We start from the raw sequence: 24,711 nt of genomic DNA, 5'->3' as shown, positions 1-24,711 counted from the left end.
CAAAACACCTATCAGAAAGAATATGTGCACCCCTATATTCATAGCAGTGTTATCTATAATAGCTAAGATTTGGAAACAGCCCAAGTGCCCATCAGAAGATGAGTGGCTAAAAAAGCTTTGGGACATTTACACTATGGAATGCTATGCAGCTGTAAAAAAGAGGGATCTCTTACCCTTTAGGACAGCATTTATGGACCTTGAAAACATTATGCCAAGTGAAATAAGCCAACAAAATAAGACCCGAAGCAGGGAGGCATGGAACAGACTGACATACCTGGATATGGGGTTTGAGGGATGAGAAGAGATAAACAAAGAACTTATCTATCTATATACACTGAGTGGCCAGATTATTATGTTTTCTGAATATATATATATATATATATATATATATATATATATATACACATACACATATATATTAGAGGCCCAATGCATGAATTCATGCATGGGTGGGGTCCGGCCAGCCTGGCTAGGGGGAGGGGACATGGGCGGTTGGCCGGCCTGCCTGCTGATCAAACTCCTGGTCAAGGGGACAATTTGCATATTAGCCTTTTATTATATAGGATATACACTGAGTGGCCAGATTATTATGCGTTCAGAGATCATAATAATCTGGCCACTCAGTGTATATAAAAGCTAAGCAACTGGTCTCTATGATGCGCACTGCAATGGCCAACCGGCCCCATCGGGGCCCCGATCAGCCCCCCTCAACCTCCCATGACCTCTCCCCCTGCTGGCCTCGCCCCCGATCATCTCCCCCACTCTGATCAGGAGCGGGGCCGGCTGGCCAACCTCCCGTGTCCCCTTCCCGCCACCAGCTCGGCCTGATTGACTCCCATTGGGGCGGGCCAGCTGTACCCCACCCATGCATAAATTCATGCACCAGGCCTCTAGTATATATATAAAATCCTAAGAGACCATCCGACCATTTGACTTGTAGTTATGACATGCACTGACCACTGGGCTGGCGGGGTGAGGGGCTACGGGCAGTTGGCTGGCCAGCCCTGCCCCCGATTGGGGTGTTGGGGGCTGTCGGGGCCTGAATCAGGCTGGTTGGCTGCCGCAGTGCATGTCATAGCCACCGGTCATTCCTGTTGTTCTGGTCGTTCCATTGTTCTGGTTGTTCCGCCGTTGCAGTCGCTGGGCATATATATATATATATATATATATATATATATATATATATATATATATATATATATATATATATATTAGAGGCCCTATGCATGAAATTTGTGCGGGGGGTGTGGGTCCCTCAGCCCAGCCTGCACCCTCTCCAATCTGGGACATTCCTCTCACAATCCAGGACTGTTGGCTCCCAACCGCTCGTGTGCCTGCCTGATTGCCCCTAACCGCTTCTGCCTGCCAACCTGATCACCCCCTAACCACTTCCCTGCTGGCCCAATTGCCCCTAACTGCCCTCTGCTGCCAGCCTGGTTACCTCTAACTGCCCTCCCCTGCTGGCCCAGTCACACCTAACTGCCCTTCCTTGCCAACCTGGTCGCCCCCAACTGCCCTCCCCTGTAGGCCTGATCGCCCCTAACTGTCCTCCCCTGCTGGCCTAGTCATCCCTAACTGCCTTCCCCTGCCGTCCTGGGAACCCCTAACTGCCCTCCCCTGTAGGCCTGGTCCCCCCCCCCCCCCCAAGTTCCCTCCCCTGCAGGCCTTGTTTGTCTCAACTGCCCTCTCCTGCAGGCCTGGTCCCCCCCACTGCCCTCCCCTGCAGGGCTGGTCACTCCCAACTGCCCTCCCCTGCTGGCCTGTTCACCCCTAACTGCCCTCCCTTACCAGCCTGGTCACCCCCAACGGCGCTCCCCTGACAGCCTGGTTGCCCCCAACTGCCCTCTGCTGTAGGCCTGGTCCCCCCCCAATTGCCCAACCCTGCAGATCTGGTTCCCCCCCCCCCCAACTGTCCTCCCCTGCCTGCCCGGTTACCCCTAACTGCCCTCTCCTGCAGGCCTGATTGCCCCCAACTACCCTCCCTTGCAGGCCTGGTCCCTCCCAACTGCCCTCCCCTGCTGGCCTGATCTCCCACAACTGCCCTCCCCTGCTGGCCATCTTGTGTCCACATGGGAGTAGCCATATTTGACCACATGGGGGCGCCCATCTTATGTGTTGGAGTGATGGTCAATTTGCATATTACCTCTTTATTATATAGGATGTTTATTCTTATATCTACCTATGATAAAGTTTATTTCTGATTTAGGCATAGACAGAGATTAACAACAACAACTAAAAATAAGTAGAATAATTATGACAATATACTGTGATAAAAGTAAAAGTGGTCTCTCTCTAAATATCTTATTGTATTGTACTCACCATTCATTTTTCCTTCTTCTCAATTTCATGAATAGAAGATTTGTCTTACCACAGACCTTAGCAACCTCAGCATATGATTTTTTCTTTCCTTTTGAAGTCTACAACTTTCACCTTTTCACTGTGATACTGCAACAGTGAATCTGATAACCTACTGACTAATGGGCAGGGAGCATATACAATGTAGAGATGCTCAAAAAATGGATCATTTATGTCCAGGACAGGATGGAGCAGGACTGTGGGACTGCGAGAATGGAACCATGGAAAGCAAAACCATGGATAAGGAGGGACTACTGTATTATAAAGGTAAAGAGGGGTATTATGTAAAAGATGAGGAGCAATGAACCAGAAAGGCATAGCAACCCAAAGTATGTATCCACCTGAGATACTGTGGTTTATCATAAGAAATATATATTGGGTCTTCATCCAGCCCAGAGCTCCTAAAACCCTTGGCCTTTCATGTGATGTTAGTGATAAAGGTGTCTTTTGTTAGGTGAACGAGGTGACTTTGGACTACACTTCAGGATCGGGGCTAGTTGCCAGGAGAACCAGGAGCCCTGATTAAAGGGCTGGGACATTCAGTCCACCAGTTTTTAGGGAGCAGTTACACAGTTTCAGCTCAGTGTGAAATCCTCAGGGGGTGCTCCTTGGATTTAAGGGGTGGGAGGGACTAGAGTGGCCCAGCTATTGCATAGGCAGTCCTTTGTTTGTTGATCCTATGGTTGTTCAAGAGTTACCTCTGCTCCTGGACCCTTTGAGGAAAATAATATTAATGTTTTTAAATAAACAAGGAGGTCATTAGACTGAGGTGGTTCTAAAGATGTAGCCGCCTCTACCAGTATAAGCAAACCTACATCAAAGCCTTTAAATGCCTCGAGATTATAACATTGAAACCCAAGGGCAACCACTTAAAAATAAGCAACTAGGCTTTAAGTTATAGCCAATCAATATTTTCCTTACTTTGCTCCCGCCTTTTCTGTATAAAATCTCTCCCCCAGTGCCTACCAGTGGAGTGCTCCTAACTTCTTCTGGTTTGGTGCAGCCCAATTTAAATCAATTGTTGCTCAAATAAACTCTTACAATTTTTTAACATGCCTGTTTATCTTTAACAGTTCATGTAATTTCTTTCCCCCAAATTTAAAGCCTATATGATAAACAGCAATGTTCCTATTTCTGGAGACAGAAACCACATAAGCTTTCTTAAAACTTTATTTGTGTTGTTGACATTATTACTGATGCCCCAAATCTTCCCCCATCCCTGCTCACCTCCTCTGAGCACCCCCTCCCCAGCCTTCACCACATTGTTGTCTGTGACCAGGGGCTACACATATATGTTCCTTGGATAATCCTTTCACCTCCTTTCATCCAGTCCTTCCCATTCCCCTCCCCTCTGACATGCCTCAGTCTATTCCCATGTTCCATGCCTCTGTTCTATTTTGTTTGTCAATTTATTTTGCTCATCAGATTCCACATATAAATGAGATCAGATGGTATTAGTCTTCCTCTTGCTGGCTTATTTCATTTAGCATATTTTTATTACTTTTTTATTTTGTAGGGGAATTTAAATAATTTGAATATGACCTTGCTTGTCATTTCATTAGATATTGGAAATATGGGTGAATTTGAGCAAAGTACTCTACTAAGACAAATCTACTTTAATTAATCTCTTTTGTTTTTCTTTTTAGAAGTCTCTCTCTCTCTCTCTCTCTCTCTCTCTCTCTCTCTCTCTCTCAAATCAAAACCACAAATAACCTGAAAGTGAAAAATTTGGTTAATTCTGGGTGCCTTCAATAGGGCTCCAACTTTCAAGTAAATAAGACTTATCTTGAGAGAGTTTCACCTTTGCCTGGAATGCCCCACACACGTTGTAAGAAGTTGTTGTATGATGTCTCCCATCACATTTCCAGTTTTTGCTGGTTTAAAGTTATAAACTCCAATGTGATTTTTTTTTTTTTACTGGATCTTCATCATATGTAAAAAATATATCTCTCTGGGATACATAACAAGATTTGCAATCATTGACTAGAAAGAATGAAATCCCTAATTACACCTGGATTTGGATTCATATAATACCCACACACAGACACCCATATATTTAGGACCATCTTAATTGGTTCACAATTCAGTTGAGCAAATATATCCTATCTAATAAAAGAGTAATATGCAAATTGACTATCACTCCAAGACACAAGATGGCCACCCACATGTGGTCAAAGATGGCTGCCCCTATGTGGACACAAGATGGCTGCCACAAGATGGCCTACAGGGGAGGGCAGTTGTGGGCAGTTAGGGGTGACCAGGCCAGCATAGGAGGGAAGTTGGGGGGGACCCAGGCCTTCATGGGAAGGCAGTTGGGAGAGATCATGCCTGCAGTGGAGGACAGTTGGGGGGGACCAGGTCTGCAGGGGAGAGCAGTTGGGGGCATCCAGGCCAGCAGGGGAGGGCAGTTAGGGGTGACCAGGCCTGCAGGGGAGGACAGTTAGGGGCGACCAGACTGGCAGGGGAGGGAAGTTAGGGGCGACCAGGACGGTCAGTCGGACATCCCTCAAGGGGTGATCCCAGATCGGAGAAAGTGCAGGCTGGGCTGAGGGACACCCCGTCCCCCCATGCACGAATTTCGTGCACTGGGCTTCTAGTATATATATAAAAGGCTAATATGCAAAGTGTCCTTGTGGGAGTTTGACTGGGAGACTGGGAATTCTATCGGTCACTATGACATGTGCTGACCACCAGGGGGAGGCATGGAATGAAGGAAGGCCCCAGCTGGCAGCTGGAAGGACCCGATCAGCCCTGATCACTGGCCAGGCCTAGGGACCCTACCCGTGCACTAATTTTGTGCACCAGGCCTCTAGTGTAAAATGAAAAGCATGGTAAAACCACATCTTTCTCACCTTTGATGTTGTTCTTGACAGAACTGAAAACAGTGCTCACAGAACTCTGAATGCTGTTGGCAAAATCATGTCCTCTCTCCCTCATACTTCTCGTTACAAAATATCTAAGACACCAGTGACAAGGAGGAGGGTATAATTGGAACTGATTACTTGCCTCCTTTAATATAGTCAATGATATTGTCATAACTAGGTACGGTGCCAGGTGGATGCTTGAGATATTGGAGGAACACTTTGTAAATTATATGATATTCTAACCTTTATGTTGTACACCTGAAACGAAAATGAAATAACATTGAATGTAAACTTTAATTGAAAAATAAAATAAAAGAAAAAGAGTCCGTCAGAACTCATACCAACATGCCTTTAATGCATAAAACTCTAACTCCCAGGTTATTTTTATCACATGTATTTTCCTCTCTATACTCTCTCATAAAGCCACATTTCCATCTCTCCTAGACCTGGCAAACCAGCCCATTATGTCCTCTGTAACTTAAAATCTGCAATCAAGAAAATCCCCTAGATCACACATCTCATTTCTGAATGGTCTCTTTAGAGTCAATTAGACTTCTGTGTGCATTGGTATCTCAGTGTTGTTTGCATTTGCATTTTTCTGGTGACATTTTTGTGATGTGGAGAACCTTTTTATATGCTTACTTTCCATCTGTATGTCTTTTCCAGGGAGGTGTCTGTTCAGAACTCTTGTCCATTTTTAATCAGGTTTTTAACGTTCTTATTATGAGTTTTAAGTGTTCTTTATGAATTTTGGATAACAATTTTTTATCAGATGTGTCTTCTGCAAACATTTTCTCCCAGTCCATGGCTTGTCTTCTCATTTTCTTGACAATGTCTTTCACAGAGCAGAAGTTTTTAAAAATACATATTATTTTATTGATTTCAGAGAGGAAGAGAGATAGAAACATCAATGATGAGAGAGAATTATTGATGGGCGGCCTCCTGAACGCCCCCTGCTGGGGATTGAGCCCATAACCTAGGCATGTGCCCTGACTGGGAATTGAACCCTGACCTCCTGGTTCATAGGTTGATGCTCAACCACTGAGTCACGCTGGCCAGGTCAGAGCAGAAGTTTTTAATTTTAATGAAACCCAGCTTGTTGATTCTTTCTATTGTGAATTCTTTCTATTGTCTTTGATGTTGTATCTAAAAAGTCATTGCCATGTCCAAGATCATTTAAATTTTCTTTTTCATCTTACATTTAGGTATCTACAACTTTTACAGTGTATAGAATTATGTTGGTTTCATCACTGTATCTCTAGATCTGGATCACTGCCTGAAATATACCAGATACTCAATAGAGATTTGTTGAAGAAAAAACTATATATATAATAATAATATGTAAGTGATATGTATGTACATATAAGTCATATGGGATCGGGCCTAAACTGGCAGTTGCACATCCCTCTCACAATCCAGGACCGCTGGCTCCTAATCGCTTACCTGCCTGCCGGCCTGATCGCCCCTAACCACTCTGCCTGCCGGCCTGCTTGTGCCCAACTGCCCCCCTTGCTTGCCTGATCGCCCCCAACTGCCCCCCTCCCCCCGCCAGCCTGCTTGCCTCCAACTGCCCCTCCCCGCCAGCATGATCATCCCCAAATGGCTTCCCCTCCTGGCCTGATCGCCCCTAACTGCCTCTGCCTCAGCCCCACCACCAGAAGGTCTCCCAGTCTAATTAGCATATTACCCTTTTATTAGTATAGATTATAGCAAATCCTTTAGAGACTCCCAGTGGATCAACAATTGCCATATTTTATCCAAATGGATTAGGGTATTATCCTTATTTCTCTCAAGATGAAAATCCTTTAATGGAGGGGTAACACAGAATATGAGCCTTCCTAAGCACCTTAGGAAAACTGCTGATGACATTGCAAAGTTGTCTCTTGGTGGAGACCAGAAGGCCTTGCTGTCATTGACTGGGAAAATTGGAAACCACAATGAGCTAGAAATGGGGGCAATAGGATATTATATAAAAACAACTACTTAGCCTTCACTAGAAACCGCTATCCTGGCTGGTCAGCAATGAAAGTGAAAACAGTTGCCCAACAGGAATTTGAACATGCTCGGAGGAGTTTTATGAACACAACTCTCACACTGGCTTTAGACTAAGGTGACCAGATTTTAACATTGGTAAAGCAGGACACCATTGACGGGGGGGGGGGGGGGGGGGGGTGTCTTTTTTTTTTTTTTAATATATTTAATTGATTGTTTTACAGAGAGGAAGAGAGAGGGATAGAGAGTTAGAAACATCGATGAGAGAGAAACATCGATCAGCTGCCTCTTGCACAGCCCCTACTGGGGATGTGCCTGCAACCAAGGTACATGCCCTTGACCGGAATCGAACCTGGGACCCTTGAGTCAGCAGGTCGACGCTCTATCCACTGAGCCAAACCGGTTTCGGCCCGGGAGGGGGTGGGCGGGTCGGGGTTCTTGATTAAAAATTTGGTCTATATTGTAATCGCTTTTGTTTTTTTTAATAAGAGGAAATTCACTTCTTAGATCATCATTGAATTTATATCCTCTTTTCTTACTCATTATGTTAAAAATCTAAAAAAATAATTTAAAATTATATTATAAATTATTATATACATATTGCTTAAAAACACAGTAAGTAGGTACATAATTACATGAACATATGTTATTGTTAGTTTATAAATTAAATTAATTTGATTGTTATAAAGTAACTATATTTTAAAAATTATTTTAATCCTATATTTCTTTCTAAATAATAACAATACTAACTTGTATTATTTTTCCTCTGAATTTGCCGTAACGTAAGTCATAAGTGTCACTTTCAAGGCCGGCGCTAGACTTTTTGCCGCCACTATAAAATATAAATAATACGAGTACTGTCTGCTAAATTCAAGAAAATTTATGTATTTATGAAATAAATAAATAAATTACTTACCTAAATTATCTGAATAGCTGATTTGTAATGACATCACTTGTTTAACTAGCTTACTAGCACGCAGTACGATGCGTATCGTCTGAGAGACAGTTACAAAATGTTTTCGTCGTTGCCAATCCCAAAAAATGCCATTGTTTATTAAGTCCAAACAATGGTGGTCGAATTCTAACAACTGATCAACAATGCGAACTTTGATAAGCAGTTCTCAACAATTATTTGTTATTATTAAAGTTTAACATTATAAAATTAACAAAAATAATATAAAACTCATATCCTGGCTAAATAGCCACATGGCCGCTGAAAACCGTATATTCCCTTCCCGTTCTCCCGCCATTCCCTAGCTTATCATGCATTCTTTTAAAAAATCTGGACGTTTTTAAACGCCGAGGGACGCGGGACAAATTGGTAAAAATCGGGACTGTCCCGCCAAAAGCGGGACGTCTGGTCACCTTACTTTAGACATGAGACCAACATGTTATGGAGCTTTTATCTCTATCCAGACTGCTACAGTTATGATTGATTACAGGATGAATCCACATACCTACACAGGTAATTGTCCAAATGATGAGATTTTTCTGCAATGACCAACTGCAGTGACTATGGGGAAAAAGCATAGCATTTTATACTTCAATATATTTGGATAAAATACTGAATTCAAGTTCAAATGCTTTGAAATGTGTTCATTATTGAGTTACAGAAGCCATAAGAACTGCTGAAAAGGCTAGACGTGACTACGTTTTGCCAGTTTTTATTTTTTTCAGCCCATTTTATCTGCATAATATTGAAGTTTTGTCACACTTAAGAAACAGTACAAATACACGCGAAAATGTAAATTTAGTAAAATTACTTTATAACGTCTATGAAAACAGTATTTGCCCTTAATAATAGAGTCCTATTATTAAAAGTATATATTTCTTTAAATGTCAAATGAATTCTAAAACTGTACCGGTGAAAAGTGTTAGTTTTAGATAATGATGCTTACACACTTAGTAGTTGCAGGGTTTCCTGCAGAACAATTGCTAAGCATGAATTAAATCATGTAACCAAGGAGAAATTTCAGATTCAGCTGCTGAATGTCAGAGTAGCAACCATTTTCCAAATTAAAAACATGCAAAATAGAGCTTGGGTCAGTTACTAACCAACTATAGTTTCTGTTATATTGCATCTAGAGAATGTTGAACCTCTTCTGCCTCTAGATAACTTCATATCATCAGTTGAAATTCTACCTTCTGGTGCAACATAAAATAGATCAAATCTTTCTTTCAAACACCAGTTCTCCAAATATTTGAAGACATCAGTCAGACCTACCAAAGTATTATTCCTCAAGTAACAGATTTCTTAAGTCATGTCACTTTCTCAAATCCTTTTGAGAAAAAGACTAGGTAATCTTTATTCATTAAAAAATTATTGAGTGCTTACAATGTGTCAGACATATGTTATTAATCTACACTAATAAAAGAGAAAAATGCTAATTGATCGTACCTTTGCTAAGGCCACAGCCAATCAGGAGTGATATGCAAATTAAGCCAACAAAGATGGCGGTTAATTTGCATATGCATAGGCCTGGTGTACAGTGCCTGATGACGCCTGCCTGGTCCAGGTCACCATCGGGGACAGGACAGGCATGGCAGACAGTGCCTAATGCCGCCAGCAGGGTCCAGGCAGCCATCTGGGTCGGGCAGGCATGGCAGCAAGCACCTGACACCACCTATGGCGTCCAGGTCACCATCGGGGTGCCGGCAGGCCGGGCAGACAGTGCCTGACGCCGCCTGCGGGATCCAAGCAACCATCGGGGTCAGGCAGGCATGGCGGGCAGCACCTGTCGCCACTTGCGGGGTCCAGGCAACCATCGGGGACCGGACAGGCATGGCAGACAGTGCCTGACACCTCCCGCGGGGTCCAGGCAGCCATCGGGACCGGACGGGCATGGCAGACAGCGCCTGTCGCCACCTGCGGGGTCCAGGCCACCATCAGGGACCAGGAAGGCCGTGTGGGAAGCGCCTGACGCTGTCCGTGGGGTCCAGGCAGCCATCTGGGTCTGGGCAGGCCAGGCGGGCTGAGCCTGACGCTTCCCGCTGGGTCGAGCCCGCCATCGGGGACCCAGGTAGGTGGGGGTGGCCAGGGTCTCTGGGATCATTGTCTGCCCCGGGCCTCCTATGGACACAGTTGGAGCAGGCTGGGGTTGAACATTTTAATGAAAATGGGATGCCTATGCCCCAGCCCACCGTGCCCAGTCCCTGGCGAGGAGAGGACAGTGGGTAGTTAGCAGGCACCAGGGCTTGGAAGGGACTGGGAGCAACCTGCAGTCATGCTACCAGGAAGAGGTGCTGAACCATGATGACGCAGAGGGCTAGCTGATAGAGGCGGGAAAAGGTGCAAACGAGGTGGCTCTTGCTGGCGCTGAGCTTGAAAAGCGCATCAACAGCCTGATGGACTAAATCGCCTTTCTGAAGAAGGTGCATGAAGAGGAGATCGCTGAGCTGCAGGTGCAAATCCAGCACGCTCAGATCTCCATGGAGATGGACATGTTCTCCAAGGCCGACCTCTCTGCAGCGCTCAAGGACATTGGTGCCCAGTAGGAGAAGCTGGCTGCCAAGGACATGCAGAATGCAGAAGAATGGTATAAGAGCTGCTCACCATGCTGACCAAGAGCACTGCCAAGAACACCTATGTGGTGTGCGACACCAAGGATGAGGTGTCTGAAAGCTGCCGCCTGCTCAAGGCCAAGACCCTGGAGATCAAAGCATGCTGGGGCATGAACGAAGCGCTGGGAAAGCAGCTGCAAGAGCTGGAGGATAAACAGAACTCTGATGTTAGTGCTATGCAGGACACAATCAACAAATTAGAAAATGAGTTGAGAATTACAGAGAGTGAAATGGCAGGATATTTAAAAGAATACCAGGACCTCCTCAATGTGGCTTTGGATATTGACATTGCAGCTTACAGGAAACTCTTGGAAGGTGAGGAGACCCAGCTCAGTTTCACTGGTGTGGGAAGCATAGCCAGTGGCTACACCCAGAGTTCCCAGATCTTTGGTTGATCTGCCTAAGGTGGTTTACAGACTAGCTCCTACTTGATGTCCACTCGCTCCTTCCCTTCTTGAGCAACGTCCAGGAGGAGCAGATTGAGGTGGAGGAGACCATTAGGAAGCTAAGGATGAACCCCCCTCTAAAGGAGAAGCTGAAGAGGAGGATAAGGAGAAGGAAGTGGCTGACAAAGAGGAAGGAGAGGAAGAGGAAGAAGGTGCCAAGGAAGAATTTGAGGATGCAAAGGAGGAAGAAGAAGGAGGTGAAGGTGAAAGAGAAGATGCCCCAGAAGCTGAAGATGAGAAGAAAGATGAAGGTGCTGGGGCGGAGCAAGCAACCAAGATAAGATTGAGTCCTCCTTTCCTTAATTATTTCAGGAATAATCCTCCTGAAACCAGGTCAACCCTGTCACCAACCAAGTGGTTGAGTTCCTGATACTATATGAATTAAGAAGTCAATATATATAACATTCTGAGGTGACTCAGGTTGGACATTAAATGTTGTGCTATGACTTTTCTCCTTATGCAGAGTATCTGTTTGCTTGCAGAGTGGCTTCCTGGCTTGCTGGCAGCCTGAGCATGATACATGCTTATGAGTTCAGGATCTATGCCAATGTGAATAATTCAGATATTTACAATAAAAACACATGAATACATGAATTCACTGATGTTAATGTTAAACTTCATGGAAAAAATAGTCTTTTGAATCTTTGGTGGTTAGAAATTAAAGACCTTAAATCATATGCAATAAACAGTAAATAAAGTTACACTCAATGACAAAAAAAAAAAAAATACATTAGGGGCCAGGAAATGTTCAAAGAACTGGGGAACCATTCCCAAATCAGGAAGGGAAGTCACAGGGTGTATATTATTGCTATGAATACAATATTTTCTACTACTTACAACATATACAATGTAATGTATTAGATGCCTTCCTATCGCATGAAGTATGTATTCTCATAGAGTAATACTGGTACATATGTTATAGTTATGGCAGTATGTCATATCCTATCTATATTAATAAAAGGGTAATATGCTAATGAGACCTTCCAGCAGTCCTTCCGGACAAAGCCATGGTGGCGGGGCTGAGGCAGAGGCGGTTAGGGGTGATCAGGCCAGGAGAGGAAGGCAGTTGGGGATGATCAGGCCAGGAGGGGAGGGCAGTTGGGGGTGAGCAGGCCAGCAGGGGGGTGCATTTGGAGGCAATCAGGCCAGCAGGCAGAGTGGTTAGAGGTGATCAAGCAGGCAGGCAGGTGAGTGGTTAGGAGCCAGCAGTCCCGGATTGCGAGGGGGTTGTCCAACTGTCAGTTTAGGCCCAATCCCACAGGGGTCTCAGATTGGAGAGGATGCAGGCCAGGATGAGAGACAGCCCCCCATCCCTGTGCACGAATTTCGTGCACCGGGCCACTAGTAATAATAATAATAATGATAGTAAGAAACAATAATAATCCATGCAGTCATACAGTTTGTCGTGACAGAAGAAGAGAGAATTAGGTGAAACTCATTTTAATAAAAATCTTATTTATCAGGTTCCCATTGTTTTGTTGTACTCCTCTGCTTTTGAAGTAAATTATGGGCTAAGTATTACCTCTGAGGTCCACTTCAGAAATCAATAGACCACACCCCATGGGGTTAGAATTACCTAAGTATTCCTCTATTGTAGTGCTTTAATACTTGCTGACAAGTTGGGGAACCCAGGCGCTGGTGTTCCTGGAGACTTCCTATGATGCAGGGAAGCTTTGCTGAGGCCGGGCCATTTTTTCACTCTAGTGTTTGAACTATCCACTCTTGCATTGGATTTCTGAATGTCTACACCTTGCAGGGAAAAGACATAAAGCAGATTGCTCTGTCAATCACCCCCTCTATCTTTCATTTCTCCCTATTTCCTGCTTCATTGCTCTTGGTCTCTACTCATGAACACCATGTCCTCGGTTTCTCCTCTTGGTAAATTATAATCTACTTCATCACCCAACTTGAGAGTCACTTAGATGTCTTCCTTCTGTTTCCATTATTCAATAGGTAACTAAGATTTATCCATCCTAATTTCCAAATAACTCTTCAACCTGTCCCCTCTGCTTTGCAAGGACTGACCTTGCCTTTATTGAGGCCCTCGTCAAGTCTCACTGAAGAGTTTCCATCATTTCCTGATTGGTGCCCCTTCTGGACTTCCCCCTCCAACATACTTTTTCTGTGAGAGCCAAAAATATCTAAGTTGCAGATTTTTGGCTTTCCAGTACTAAAACGTTTTTGTAGTTAAGCTCTAATACTTTAAAATAGCGTAAAAGACTCTTTGCATTTGGGTCCTGCTTATGTACAAAGATTCAGATGCCTTCCTGTCTCCCCAAACCACCTGGGCTTCACCACAAGTTACTGGCATGGATTGTGCTTTTTCCTACATATGAGCTCTGCCCTTATTCCTCCTACTGGACATAAAACTCTGTTTTATCCAGTCTGTCTTATGAATTTACTAGAGGCCCAGTGCATGAAATTCATGCAAGGTGTGTGTGTGGGGGGGTGTCCCTCAGCCCAGTCTGCACCCTCTCCAATCTGTGACCCCTTGAGAGATGTCCCAGTGGGATCATGCCTAAATGGGAAGTTGGACATCCCTCTCAGTATCCAGGAATGCTGGCTAACAACTACCTGCCTGATTGCCCCTAACAGCTTCTGCCTGCCAGCCTGATCACCCCCTAACCACTCCTATGCCAGCCTGATGGACACCTAACTGCTCCCCTGCCAGCCCAATTCCTCCCAACTTCCCTCCTCTGCAGGCCTGGTCACCTCTAACTGCCCTCCCCTGTAGGCCTGGTCCCCCCCAGTTGCCCTTCCATGCAGGCCTGGTCCCCCCAACTGCCCTTCCTGCAGGCCTTCTCCCTCCCAACTGCCCCTCCGTACAGGCCTGGTCCCCCCCAACTGCCCTCCCTTGTAGACCTGGTCCCTCCCAACTGCCCTCCCCTGCTGGCCATCTTGTGGCGGCCATCTTTGACCACATGGGGGTGGCCATCTTGTGTGTTGGAGTGACAGTCAATTTGCATATTACCTCTTTATTATATAGGATACTAATTTCCAAAGACTTATCTGAAAATTCACCTCTTCAAGGAAGCCTTCCATGCAGCATCAGGCCTTTTCTCTCATAGTCTTGTGAGAGCTAATATAGAACTTAATTTATGATACTGTAATTACTTGTTTATAAGCCTGCCTCAACCGTCACACTAAAGCACTTCCTCAAGGACAGGACCTGGCATTTATTTCATTTTTATATCCTCAGTGTCTAGAATATTGCCTGAAACATCATCAGTAGTATTTATCAAATAAATGTAAGAATCCAAAGCAGAATTACCTTTTCCCCAAGTCTGCTCTGTAGCCCATTGTTATAGAAACAAAAGTAACATTATTGATATACCCTTTACCATGGTTGATGGGTTGGGTCTTATTGAATTGTCATTGACTAAATTTGGCAGAAACTACTTGGATACTTCTCTTTTCTGGGAGAACTTAGTACATACAATTGGTGAGAGCACCACATTGTGGGGACAAGAATAATATTGTGGGGAGGACATGGATATTCTGATTCAAAGGTAAGCAGTGGTTTCTCTGTCAGCATCTTGAATATATTCTAGATATTGTTCTTGGTTTTGCTTTTTCATGTCAAAGACAAATAGTTGCTGTTCATCTGCTCGCTTGACTTTGATAAAATTCGAAGAGCACTGGGGCTAACACTGAGCACCCACTCTGCATTAGCCGCTGTGGCTAGCAGTAGGGCAGAAAGAGCACAGGCTTTCCAATCAGGCAGACTCAAGTGAGATTTCAGTGTTTACATTTTAGGGGTGTAATCCTGAGCAAGCTAATTAACTGCTCAGTTTCTCCAACTAAATAAAAGCAATGAAATCTATTAGCAGGAAATTGGGAAGATTATATGATATATTGTAAGTTTGATCTGTGGTTGGGAATCCACATATGCAGAGGGCCAACTTAAGTTGTACCCAGATTTCGACCATGTGGGTGGTGGGTGCCCTTAACCGATATTGTTCAGGGGTCAACTATAATACATATATGCTAAAGATAAAGAATAATAAACTGAAAAAGAAATATTATTTCATTCACACTAAGGAGAACGGATTCTCTAAAAATGAGTATTTTTTATTACCCATCGATACAGGATTTTTGGACTGGAACGCCGCAGTGTTTCCCTGGGCAGGATGGTCTCCAGGGCTCTTGTCCGGTGGAGTCGATGACTAAAACCATGACGGGAGGTGGTATAGCAAAGGTGGACATTTATTGAAGAACAAGTACAGACGCCCACGTGGGGAAGGGGAAAGAATCTCACAGTAGATTCCAATGTGGGGAGGAGGAAAGAGTCTCACCCAGTCCTTTCTTCCACAGTTTATAAAGGCTGAAGGATTTTTTTTTTGTGCCTCAATATCCCCTCTGATTGGCCACTATCCTCCTTTGATTTGGTCATTATAGCAACTCCTGAGCTCAAAGGTCAAACCTCACATGGAACATGTGAGGCCTTCCTTCTTTATTTTGTAAATATAGACCTTTTGCTACTCTCAGTTCCCTTGTCTTATGAAAATGTAACTTCTGCTGGCTCCCTGCTCCCTTGTCTTGTGGAAATGTAACCTTTTGCAACTCTGTAGCCCTGTGTTTTTTCCATGGACCCCTTAGTTTTAAAAATTCCCTAAAGCTGCCTATGTCACCCCTAAAAATTCTTACTTCACTATGATAGAAATGTTCTGGGAGGAAGAACATATGAATACAAAGGCTTACTAATAACCTACTATTGAACGTAGTGCACATATGAAATAACTCTATTATATTTTTCCACAACTGACTTTGAACACATACTGTTGGTTGCCTGATGCACTGCCTAACTGAAAATCCTGATACCACATATGGGTCTACCCCCTGCACTTGTTTGGGTATCCTTACTCAACAGAATTCTTGTGTTGAATGCAAGGAGGAACTGTAAACTGTTAAAGGGATTCCCTCTGGAACATGTGAGCAGAAAACAGGCAGGTTGGTGAGAATCCTCACAATTACCAAAGTAAGGGGAAAATTGTCATGGGAGAGGAATGCAATTCCCTCAAGAGTTGAACAGACTTTCCTTCTGTATTCCCTCCGTGCCCTCCGGGGAGACCCGGATAAATATCAGCTCAGCTCTTTCCTATTTTGTCCAACAGGCAAACTGTGAACCTTAGCTAGAAAGACCTTTCTCTGTATTTCAATGTCCTTGGGTCAAATGTCTCTGTTACTTGTCATTCTACATACTTTTGGAAGTTGAATGGTCTGACTGGTTCTGCTAACTGAAAGCAATATTTTAATTGATTGCTCTGATAATTGGCCCTCCATGCACTTGTGGTTTTTTGGATCTGTTTTCTCTGGGCTTATTAAGGTAGCTATCTCCACTGGAAGGGACAGTTCACACCTCTGGAGTAAGTTTCTACTATTTAAAAATTTCTGATTCAGTTTTATCTGTTGTCAGTCTTAGAATTGTGTCACCCTTCTTGTTTTCAGTGTTATATTATATTAATTACTAGAGGCCCAGTGCACAAAATTTGTGCGTGGGTGCAGGGGGGCGGTCCCTCACCCCGGCCTGCACCCTCTCCCAATCCGGGACCCCTTGGGGGATGTCTGACTGCAGTTGGACATCACTCTTGCAATCTGGGACCACTGGCTCCTAACGACTTTCCTGTCTACTTGATCACCCCTAATCGCTCTGCCTGCCTCCAGGATTGCCCCTAACTGCTTGCCTGCCTGGCTGATCGCCCCTAACCACTTCTACCTCAGCCCTCACCACTGTGGCTTTGTCTGGAAGGACATCTGGGATGATGTCTGGAAGGTCGTTCGGCTGTCCCGTCTAATTAGCATATTATTCTTTTATTATATAGACTAGAGGCCTGGTGCATGAAATTTGTGCATGGAGGGGGGTGTCCCTCAGCCCAGCCTGCACCCTCTCCAATCTGGTACCCCTCGAGGAATGTCCAACTGCCCATTTAGGCCCGATCCTGGTGGGATCGGGCCTAAACGGGCAGTCGGACATCCCTCTCACAATCCAGGACTGCTGGCTTCCAACTGCTTGCCTGCCTGCCTTCCTGATTGCCCCTAACCGCTTCTGCCTGCCAGCCTGATCACCCCCTAACCACTCTGCTGCCAGCCTGATTGAAGCCTAACTGCTCCCCTGCTAGCCTGTTTGCCCCTAACTTCCCTTCCCTTCAGGCCTGGTCACCCCTAACTGCCCTCCCCTGCAGGTCTGGTCCCCCCCAACTTCTCTCCCCTGCATGCCTGGGTCCTGCCCAACTGCCCTTCCCTGCAGGCCCAGTCACCCCCAACTTCCCTCCTCTCCTAGCCTGGTCACCCCTAACTGCCCTCCCCTACAGGTTTCATCACCTCCAACTGCCCTCCCTTGCAGGCCTGGTCCCTCCCAACTGTCCTCTCCTGCTGGACATCTTGCGATGGCCATCTTGTGTCTACATGGGGGCAGGATCTTTGACCACATGGGGAAGCCATCTTGTGTGTTGCAATGATGCTCAATCTGCATATTACTCTTTTATTAGATAGGATAGAGGCCTGGTACATGGGTGGGGGCCAACTGCTTTGCCCTGAAGGGTGTCCCGGATCAGGGTGGGGGTTCCCTTGGGGTGTGGGGTGGCCTGGGCGAAGGGCCTGTGGTGGTTTGCAGGCCGCCCAAACCCCTGGCGACCCAAGCGGAGGCCCTGGTATCTGGGATTTATGTATCTTCTACAACTGAAACTTTGTAGCCTGGAGCGGAGCCAAGCCTCCTGCTTGCTCAGTGGCTGCAGCCATTTCTGTTGGAATTTATTTACCTTCTATAATTGAAACTTTGTAGCATTGAGGCCGGCAAGGGCAGGTGGAAAGCCTGGCTTCCTCTATGGCCAGGGAAACCCAAGCCTCCCTCCTGCTCTCTGTGGCTGCAGCCAGCGTGGTTGGGTTTATTTGCAAATTTGCTCCTGATTGGCTGGTGGGCGTGGCTTGTGGGTGTAGCAGAGATATGGTCAATTTGCATATTACTCTTTTATTAGATAGGATATGAATTTTATTATATTATATTGTATTATATTATATTATATATTATATTATATTATATTATATTATATTATATTATATTATATTATATTATATATTATATTATATATTACTAGAGGCCCGGTGCATGAAATTCCTGCACAAGTAGGGTCCCTAGGCCTGGCCAGTGATCAGAGCTAATCTAGACCTTCTGGCTGCCAGCCGGGGCCTCCCTTCCCCAGCTGCCAGATGCTGCCTGGGGCCTTCCTTTGTTCCATGCTGCCCCTGGTGGTCAGTGCACATCATAGCAAGCAATCGAACTCCTGGTCTCTTGGTTCAACTCCCACAGGGACAATTTGCATATTAGCCTTTTTTATATATATAGATAACCAGAACGTTTCTAAATCACATATTCATATATTGAAATATGAATCTATTAAAAATAATTTGAATTATGGCTGCATACATTTTAACTGAAATAATCATTAACTTCATGAAGTTTTACATAATTATAATTAACACTAGAGGCTCAATGCATGAAATTCATGCAAGAGTAGGCCTTCCTTCTCCTGGCTGCTGGCACCAGCTTCCCTCTGGCACCTGGGACCCAGGCTTCCCTCCGGCCCTAGCTTTGTCCGGAATGATGTCTGGTCTAATTAGCATATTACCCTTTTATTATTATAGATATGGACATATACTGAAGATGGTGCAGTAAATACATGTGCTCAGTTCATCATCCTGAACCATTAGTTCTAGTAAATTAATACATATTTATTCAGGATGAGAGCTAATGCCCCATTAAGAGTTAATTATTCTATTACCATCAAGGATAGCAGATTAGGATCTATTTAAAAAATAATATATATTATAGTACACAAAGCACTCGACCCCTTTTTTTCTCTTTAATCTGGAAATCTTTTATATATACCATTTTCTTTACCTCTCAATTTTCCAACTAAAGTCTTAATGAAAGCTTTCTTCCTTCCTTCTTAAGTCAGTGAATTTAAATTGGGTATTTTCAGAAAGCAATGGTCACTTATACCAATATACTTTTAAGAGAGTCTGACTTTGGTTATAAAGAGATTTAATGCAAGCCTCCAGTTTAACTTGGAGGACTGAGTCACCCCTGTAATAACATGTTTCTCTGAACCACCACAAGGCATCCTTTGCCACTCAACCTCTGCTTTACATCAGGTGACTAAAGGACCAGCAGCAAACAAAAGCAAAGGTAAAATCTACTTTCTGTTCTGTTTGAAAAATGTTACGGACTGATTTTAGAACTATGCTTTGTTATATGGCATTGGAAAAAGACTAATTTTGTTAAAAATCTTGGAATGCCCCAATTTCTTTTTGGGCCTAACTTTATTAACTTTTCAAATACAATCATTCAAAATGTGAGCTTGCTTTGTAAACCTATAACCCTCAAAAATACACTGAGTGGTCAGATTACTACGATCTCTGAATGCATAATAATCTGGCAACTTAGTGTTATTTGTATCTCAAATGGGTACCAAAAGTATTCTAGACTTTTGCTGGAGATCAGCCACCTATTTGCCCTGAGCTTTCTATCAGCCAGTGCAAAGGGGAAAACTGATCAGGTGCATGATTTATAGTATCTTTGGTATCAAATAAATGAGGTACTCAAGAGAAGTACACTGAGTGGCCAGATTATTATGCGTTCAGAGATCATAATAATCTGGCCACTCAGTGTATATTAGTTACTGATACTTAAGTTAAGTTTGGGTTATTTTTTATTTATTATAAGTTTATATTTGAAAATGATTCTTACTTTAATGACTATTTAAGGCTATTTGCCTCTCCTCTACATGGACAATTTCTCTCTATAAAAAAAGCCTCTTTTGCAGTAGTTGCAGTATGTTATCATAACCTAACACTTCATTTGCAATAGCTTCATAATTTACTTCACGAAGCAGGTTAGTAAATGAACTTTAAATCAGGCATAGGAACATATGGCCTTATGAGAGAGCCCATAACCTTAATATGTTTTTATAACTTATAATTGTGAAGAATTCTACAACCTAACTTTATAGACATTAATAATTTTCTTTAGAGTATAAGAGTGTCCTTATTTGATAAAGATTTTGTTTTTGCATAATCTTTAATAAAGTTTTGTTGTTATTTTTAAGATGTGGTCCATAGTTCTAATACCTACCATAATGGGTAGTATTAGAGGACCATTATTTGGAACAAGTATTGCAGATTTCAGAAAACAGGGATCTTTTCTTTTGCCATAAAAATAGATTTTAAATTATCATTCCAATTGCTAACAAATAGACTGACTATTTAGGGATAAGAAAATCTCTTAGTAATTGGAAAGAAGATCTGTACATATAGATACACAAAGGTAGATAGATTTATATTTTCCAGAAAAAAGGTACTAAGCAATATGAAAAAGATAAATCTTAAATAATTTAATTAATTGGAGAGAGAAAAATCTTAAAGGCAAGAAAAACAATGGAGAAAAAACTCTACCTACTTTAGTGGCTACCTATGTTGAAGATAAAGTGAAAGATTTGAAAATTATAAGTTGAATAAGATAGTTTAGGTAATAAAACTTGATATCTCTAACTCCTTTATTGCCAGCTCCTGAGTAATAACTTTAATCTAGAACCTTTGTTAATTGAGATACTTAATTGACTCATATATACTGTGTTATTGTAGAAATATCTAAGGAAGTTTTAGAATATGATTTAATCTTTGTCTATACATTAAAATTCAGTTTAATGATGGAAAGACGATCTCTAAAGTATTGATAGATTCTTAACATTTAAGTAGTGTCACAAGCAAAGGATTGAAAAGGTGTTAAATGAAAGTTTAAAAAATATGACAAGTAATAAAAATTCAAAAACAGAGATTCAGGGTTTATATTCTTTTTTTTGAACCCAAGGATATTTTTCCATTGCTTTTTAGGAAGAGTGAGAGAGGAAAAAAAGAGAGAGAAACATCCATGTGAGAGAAAGACATTGATTGGTTGCTTCCTGCACGAGCGCCGTCTGGGCCCAGGCCAGGAAGGAGCCTGCAACCAAGGTATGTGCCCTTGACCAGAATCAAACCCGGGACCTTTTGGTCCACAACCTAACGCTCTGTCCACTGAGCCAAACCAGCTAGGGCCAGAGTTCATGTTCTTTATAATTTTATTGAGAATCATATCATATAACATATTTCTTAACGATGAACTTCTTTCTATGAGACTGTGATTCTTTTTTATGGAGAGCTTTAGAAAATTCAGGAAAGTTATATTTATACTTAAATCATCTTCTACAATTACTTGCCTGTTGAAACCTTAGTCTACTTATTTTAGAACATTCCTTGAATTTTTCTACATGTAATGGAATTGCAGGTGCTGTGAATTTTTATCAGGAATAACCTCTAGTCCTTTTCACCTAAGCATAGCACCAATATTTATAATAGATCCAAATTAATGAATCCCATGTCCCCTCTTACTAAGTATATTTGAAAAAAACAAATCCCACTCTTCAAGGAACACAGTTTCTTTGATGTGTTATGTTGGGTGGTTCAATAATTGACTATTATCTGAGGCTGCAATTGTTCTAACTTTATCATAGATATGCCAGAACAAATTTATTGCATCTTTAGTCTACCCAGAAACTACAATTTAGACATTTCTGAATTTCCCTATTGTAGTAAGAGACTTCCCAAGGTTACATTTGGAAATCAAAATCTATTTCAAAATATTGTCATCCTAGTCGGTTTTGCTCAGTGGATAGAGCATTGACCTGCAGACTAAAGGGTCCCAGGTTCGATTCCAGTCAAGGGCACATGCCCTGGTTGCAGACTCTGTCCCCAGTGGGGAGCATGCAAGAGACAGCCAATCAATGATTCTCATCATTGATGTTTCTATCTCTCTCTTCCTCTTCCTTCCTCTCTGAAAGTAATAAAAATATATTAAAAATTTTTTCAAGTTATATGATTTACATAATTAGACTGCATGCAATTAATGGTCTTGTACAAATAAACTTATTTTTAAGAAATTAAAATGTCTTTGTATGAATAAGTATTTACTTCACAGTTATGGTTAGTATAGGTTACTATAACTACTGCAGAAACTCAGCTTCCTTTCTAATACCCAAGTGCAACATAGTTCCATATTGTGTGAATGGGCACCCCAAGTAGAAAACAAGCTATCTAATTACTTGTTAAAATGCATGCAAATTATTGATTAGTTAGCTACTATAAACAGTTTATTATAACAAAGCTTAATTCACATAGCTGCACAATAATGCATACTATTTGTTATCAAAACCTGGTGGGGATTAGCCTAACTGGCAGTCAGTTGCAAGATCAAGAACTTCATTATTCATCCAGCCCAGGGGCTTAGGGGGACATATATTTATTTAACTAATTGCATAAGATCTGTTGAGGAAAGACTGTCCAGCCTATAGGAATGTTTTGTGAGTTTACTTGAGACAAAGTTTTGAGGACATGCCTGGAAGCAAAATCTCTGTGGATTGAAAAAATGCTCTGGAGAATGGCATTTTGACAGCTTGTTTTATAAATTAATGGAGGCCGGGTGCACAAAATTTGTGCACGGGTAGGGTCCGTAGGCCTGGCTGGTGATCAGGGCCAATCAGGGCCTTCCTTCCCCCGGCTGCCAGCTGCCTGCTGGGGCCTTCCTTCATTCCATACCACCCCCTGGTGGTGAGCGCACATCAGAGTGAGTGGCTGAACTCCCGGTCAGTCGAACTCCTGAGGGGACAATTTGCACATTAGCCTTTTATTATATAGAATAACCAAAGGAGAAGATATAAGGATATAAGGTGGGAGATTAAGGGTACAGGAGAAAGCAAAGCAGGGAAATCTCTAGGATTAAATAAAAGGCAAAATGGAGAAACCTACTTCTTTTAGATTGGGGGTTTCTAGATAATTAATAATTAATATTTACAGCACATGGAGATGGTATGTGGGGAACAAGGTAACACTGAGGGGTTCTATGCTCTCATGTTCGGGTGGTCTTGTGCTCTGGTGTCTGCGGCTTTGCCTTTGAGGGGTAGGAAAAGAAAATTACTGTAACATTTCAAAGGTATTTTATCCTAAATGTGTAAGAACAATGAACAGGTCTCACTTATAGTTAAGATTGGCCTTTGCTAAGAAAGTTATAGGCCTGGGACATGACTCTGCTGTGGCCTAACGAGTTAGGAATTTGTGATCAGACCATTCTGTGCGTTTACTTTGGTCATTGAGCTTGTCAGGCCGGCCATGTGGCCCCTGACATCTGGTCAGGTTTCTTACATAAGCCCTTTTTGGTTCACTGATCCAAAGCTAAAATGAAGAAAAATACAAACATAATTTCATCAGCTGTCACTTCACGTGCCACAACCTTTTGTTTTTTTAATCCTCATCTGAAGATATATTTATTGATTCCAGAGACAGGGAAGGGAGAGAGAGAGGAGAGAGAGAAAGGGAGAGAGAGAGAGAGAGAGAGAGAGAGGAAAAAAATCAATCAATTGTCTTGCTTAGGTGCCCTAACCAGGGATTGAACCCACAACCTAAGTATGTGCCCTGACTGGGAATCAAACCCATAACCGTTTTGGTGTATGGGACAACACTCCAACCAACTGAACCATCGGGCCAAGGCATGTGCCACATTCTTTTCAGATTGCTTAATTTTGATGGGTCTCACAGCTTATAATCAAGTTTATTGATGATTGGCAGTAATGTTTCAGGTAGAAAATATTATTTGTAAGGCCAAAAGGCACTGCAAACTCAGGTATGAGTCAATTGAATACCAGGAGATCAGACCATAGTGGTGAGATGTCCAGAGAGCAATTCACAGGGCTTGTATCTTGGTTAGGGAAAACCTGTCCTGCATAAAAATGTCAGCCAGAAGCCTACAGATTGCAGAGACATGGGGGAAGGAGTGGCAAGATTTCATCCCATATTCATAAATTTCAAGATTAGAATTTAAGTTTCAGTTCATAAGTATAATTTTTAAAAGCCAGGACTTCAGCTCATAGGTAGAGATAAAAGTTTCTGGTCTAGTCTCACGTTTTTGCATGTACTTGTCCAATTTTTCCAACACCATTTATTGAAGAGACTTTCTTTATTGTATGCTCTTGCCTCCTTTGTCAACTATTAATTGAGTGTAATGGCTTGGGTTGATTTCTGGGGTCTGTTCTGTTCCATTGATCTATATGCCTATTCTTGTACCAGTACCAGGCTGTTTTGAGAACAGTTGCTTTGTAGGATAATTTGAAATCTGGTATTGTAATCCCTCCAATTTTGGTCTTTTTTCTCTAGATTCTCCAAGTACTTGGGATCTTTTGAGTTCCATATAAACTTTTGTAATATTTGTTCTAGATCTGTGAAATATATCATTGGTATTTAATAGGGGTTGCATTGAATATATAAATTACGCTAGGTCATATGGACATTTTAATTATATGAATTCTACCAATCCATGAACATCGTATATTCTTCCTCTATCTTCTTCTTTTTTTTTTTTTTTCACTGTCCTATAGTTTTCTGAGTAAAGGTCTTTTATTTCCTTGGTTAAG

At 42.7% G+C, this 24,711-nt stretch overlaps 1 protein-coding gene and 1 pseudogene across 2 annotated transcripts in view; both read left to right on the top strand.

Annotated features, from left to right (window-relative positions):
• Positions 1–24,711, top strand: part of LOC307108558 (hyaluronidase-4-like) — a 132,177-nt gene that overhangs the window by 76,028 nt on the left and 31,438 nt on the right. The window lies entirely within an intron of this gene.
• On the top strand, positions 2,569–10,706 carry LOC307108093 (hyaluronidase-1-like; annotated as a pseudogene). The gene is made up of 4 exons: positions 2,569–2,622; positions 6,923–7,329; positions 8,594–8,955; positions 10,584–10,706. The product of its transcript is annotated as a hyaluronidase-1-like (transcript).

Source organism: Cnephaeus nilssonii, assembly GCF_951640355.1.
Source record: "Cnephaeus nilssonii genome assembly, chromosome: 12".
Lineage (NCBI taxonomy): Eukaryota > Metazoa > Chordata > Mammalia > Chiroptera > Vespertilionidae > Cnephaeus > Cnephaeus nilssonii.
Note: the sequence above shows the minus strand (reverse complement) of the source record. Positions and strands in the feature narration are given on the sequence as shown.